Source organism: Symsagittifera roscoffensis, chromosome 4 (assembly GCF_963678635.1).
Source record: "Symsagittifera roscoffensis chromosome 4, txSymRosc1.1, whole genome shotgun sequence".
Lineage (NCBI taxonomy): Eukaryota > Metazoa > Xenacoelomorpha > Acoela > Convolutidae > Symsagittifera > Symsagittifera roscoffensis.
This window is the reverse complement of record NC_087065.1, coordinates 50,394,045-50,398,234: the sequence shown is the minus strand read 5'-3', so window position 1 is coordinate 50,398,234 and position 4,190 is coordinate 50,394,045.

The window sequence follows — 4,190 nt, the reverse complement described above, 5'->3', positions numbered from 1 at the left end:
GACAACGAGTGTTCCCACACGAGGTTTCTTCCCTGACAAGGTTTCTTCATAAACGAGGTGTGTTCTCAGATTACGTCAAGGCGCCGACTTCTCATCGTGGTGTTTGAGACCCACAGCAGAGGCCGATAAGTCAATGAATGAGTACATTCCTGAGAGTTGAAGAGAGATGGTTTTAGAAAAAGAAAACAACTTAGGCCTGTTACCAACCGATGACCGCCCAATTTCCAAAAATGTAAGATTCTACTAATTTAAAAACATTCTATTTGTGCTATAAATTTATGTACGATGTCCTAAAAAGTAAGTTTTTTTTTCGTGAGCTAGCAACCTGAAATTTTTCCCAAAACCCAAATTTTTTGGACAGTTCCGTTGAACTGAAATGTCTTAAAGTCGGTACATAGACAAACTGATTGACTTTTTTTTCTCGATACCAAAACTTTTGGGATATTTGTGAGCGGAATTTTCATCCGTAAAATCTGAACGTAGGCAAGAGGTTCTGGACTAGTTTTTTGGATTGGCTTATGACTCGAACCTGCTAACCAAAAGTCTCCGAAAATTTCTGTGAAAAAAAGTAGTAACAAAAATGTCAAAAAATCCTCAAAACCTCCCCAGCATTCTGCGAAACTGTGCTGTAAGATGACATCAAAGTATGTTAAGTGGTCTGGTAGCAAAAAATTAGGCAAATTAAGGGCTTTCCGTTTCGTTTTTTCAGGGTTTTGAACCTTCCTCACTTTCAGCAGACGGCATTACAGGGAGCACGGGAGCTTTACAACAAACTAGGTCTGAGACATCCTCACGCTTGCACAAAACAAGAGATTCAGAACATGAAAGCAGGTCTAAGGTCTCTAATAAGTCTAAGGAAAGTAGAAAACGTGAGTCATATAAGTCTGATAAATCTGCTTCCACTCGTCATACGTCGACTGTTCGCACTATGTCACTAAGTGAAAAACGACATGAGTTAGCTTTAGAAAAACGACGCCACGAAGGGATGGAAAGGCCGCATCAAGTATCTTTAAGACTTAAAGAGTAAGAGAACCATCTAAAGTTCGAACAAAGTCAGCTGGAACTAGAACAATTGGCTGAAAGTCAAAAAAAGCAACTAATTGAAATGGAATTGAAAGCGTTTGAACATGAAGACAGTTCATCTGAGGTTAGCGAGAAGGTAGCCGAAAGTAACTCAGCAGGAGTAGGTCAACCTATGTCAAAAGTAGCAACCGAGCAGACTAATGGTTGAGTAGACTCTGTTAGTTCACAGGCACCTCCTGACGTTGCTAGTGCGCCAGGTTTGCTGGCCTTCACTTCTGTACTAATTTCGTCAGAACCGACGGCTTTCGCCCACCTCGCTCATGCAATTCACAACAGTAATAGTCATAACCATGACCACACAGCATTGAGTCACCCTGGAAGCTATAGTCATAGACATCGGGCTATGCCTCAATTTGGCAGTGCAAGCCTTTTGCCATTGCACGCTTCTGTTCCATCTGTTTCATTCCCAGTTAAAAATATGCATTCGAGTTTACACGTGTTACCACCGCCGTCTGCTGTTCCTTTAGAGATCACGAGTTCAAAGATAACTAATGGTAGTTTTGCCATCGGGCAACCGGAATCATTACCTGTACCAAGGTTACCGGCAAAACCCGGTTCGGGTTTTGTTTCTTTGTCACCTGCATTTGTTGTTGGTGGCTTCTCAACTTCTGGAGTAAACCCACCGCCAGTTTCCTTTTCGGCACCTAATAGCCATGCAGTGCCAGCTCAGACGCAATATAATCTTCCCTTTGTACCGCATACTGTGTCACCTAATATCAACGATTACTACACAAGTGATGCAAACTTACGGCTATTGGCAGCTACAACTCCAATCGTCACGCCTGCTCAGTGTTGTAATGCTGGAAACGTTTTTTCTAATGTGACAACTGTTGTTCCACCGTGTAACTCCGCTGCCCCGTATACTAGTGGTGGGACTGTGTATTCAAATTCTCCGGCAGTTCATCCGCAACATGTTCCGCATTTTGTCGTTTATACTAATACTGGTTATCAGCCAATCAACGAAGACTACGGAACGTCTTCCGCTCATCCGAACCAAGGTTGTTCATCGGATCGACCTCTCTCCGCTCGTGAATTGGCGGAATTATTGATGCATAGCCAAAAAGGTCACCTTCCTGAATGGAAGTTAGCCCAGTTTGACGGCAACCCGTTAAACTTGCACGAATGGTTTGCTCAGTTTAAGTCCACCGTTAGTTCCGCTGTTCTCACCGATGATACGAAACTGACATACTTAAAAACACTCGTCACAGGCAAAGCAAAAACCGCAATTGCGGAATTTAAATGTAGTGGCGTTATATACTAGTTTGCACTGGCCACCTTGCAACGAAAGTTTGGGCAACCACACGCTATTGTTGGTGCGCATCTTGATAAGCTGAATACATTTTCTCCAGTTAAGATGCACAATTCGGAAAATGTCATTAGTTTTTCCTCTGCCATATCTGGCCTCGTAGCAGTTTTCAAATCATTGTCAATTAAAGATGATCTAAAAAGTGTTAACCAAGTTGTTAGTAAATTTCCGCCTAATCTCAAGGAAGCTTAGTCAAAGCATACCGTTAGGCACAATTGGCAGCGCCCAACATTCTTAGATTTTAATAACTGGTTGGAAGAAAAGGCCGAGGGGCATGAAAGATTACGTGTACTCAATTCTAAGGCAAAAAACGAGGAACCAGTTAAACCAAAAACAACCAAAGTTTTTGCAGCCAAAAGCCAGGTAACTAGTAAGGCTCAGGATAAGTCTAAATCTCCGCCGTGCGTTTTGTGTAAGCGTAGTCACGCATTGTGGAACTGTGCTGCTTTCAAGGAAAAGAATGCTACTGAGCGAGCAAAATACGTAGCCGAACAGAAACTTTGCTTCGCTTGCCTCAATGGCAATCATAGTTTCCGGCAAAGTTCTAGAGCTAAAAAGTACCCAAAGCTAGAGTGTGATAGCACACAATGTCTTGCTCCATGGAGCCGAAAATTTTTTTCCTCGTGAAGAAAATTCAAACGTCTCAAATAGGGCTGGAACAAACAAATCCAAGGAGAATACAAAAATTTCCACCCATGCCGCTGTAAGTGATGTACATGACATTTAATTGTCTAAAAGGCTGTTGCCAATTGCAAAACTTGGTGTATCTTCGGATGTAACCAATCTTGTGACGTTGGTTTTTTGTAATAGTGCATTGATTCACTCTTGGGTGTCTTCATCACTCGTTAACCGTCTCGGCGTAACAGGGGAGCCCGTTAACTTGTCAATTAGTAATTTCAATTCAACCACCGTCGTTGAGTTTCAGAGGGTCAAGTTTACAGTTTCTTCCCAGCCAAATAATAGTGATTTCGTATTTTCTCTGTGTGCATATGTTCAGATTGGTTCCGAGTTAAATCAATTTTGCTGATTTGCAGAATAAATATCCACAATTAGCACCTATTAAACCCTTGTCATTATACACATGAGGATGTTGAAGTTAAAACAGGACAAGACTACTACCACGCCGTTAGACCCATTGAGTTCATCTTGGGAGATGATAAAAACTCACCGTGTTCCGTTTGCCTACCGATACGTTTGGTCATAAGTGGTCCGTTGCTGCCGTCCGTTGTTTCTTCTTCTTCGTGTTTCAAGTGCGCTGTTGAAGGTTGTTCTCTGACCGACCAGATAAAATCCTGGTACAAGCTGGAATTTTATGGTGCTTTCAAACAAGTCGATGCCCGTTCCGCCGCGCATAATTATGCTTTATCCCTCCTAAATTCTGAAACCGTTCACAATGGCGAAAGATACATTGTGCCTATGCTTTGGATTGATAGTAATGTCAGTCTACCAAATAACTATTACTCGTCACTCGCTCAATTTAAAACATTGGAGAGAAGGTTAAGTATAGACCCTGAACTGAGCGAAAGATACGCAGACACAAGTCGAGAGGACACTAGGAAAGGCTATGTCGTTACCGTCGAACCGCATGATCCCCGTAAGCGTACCGATCGCGAGTGGTATATTCCGCACCATCCCGTCGTAAATTCGAAGAATCCGGGTAAGATGCGCCCAGTCCTTATTCGGGCTTCTAAATTTCACGACACATCCTTAAATAAGTCCTTATTGGTGGTTCTGGACCTACTCAAAAAATTAATTTTTGTACTTTTACGATTCCGTCAACACAATTACGCCGTCTCCGCGG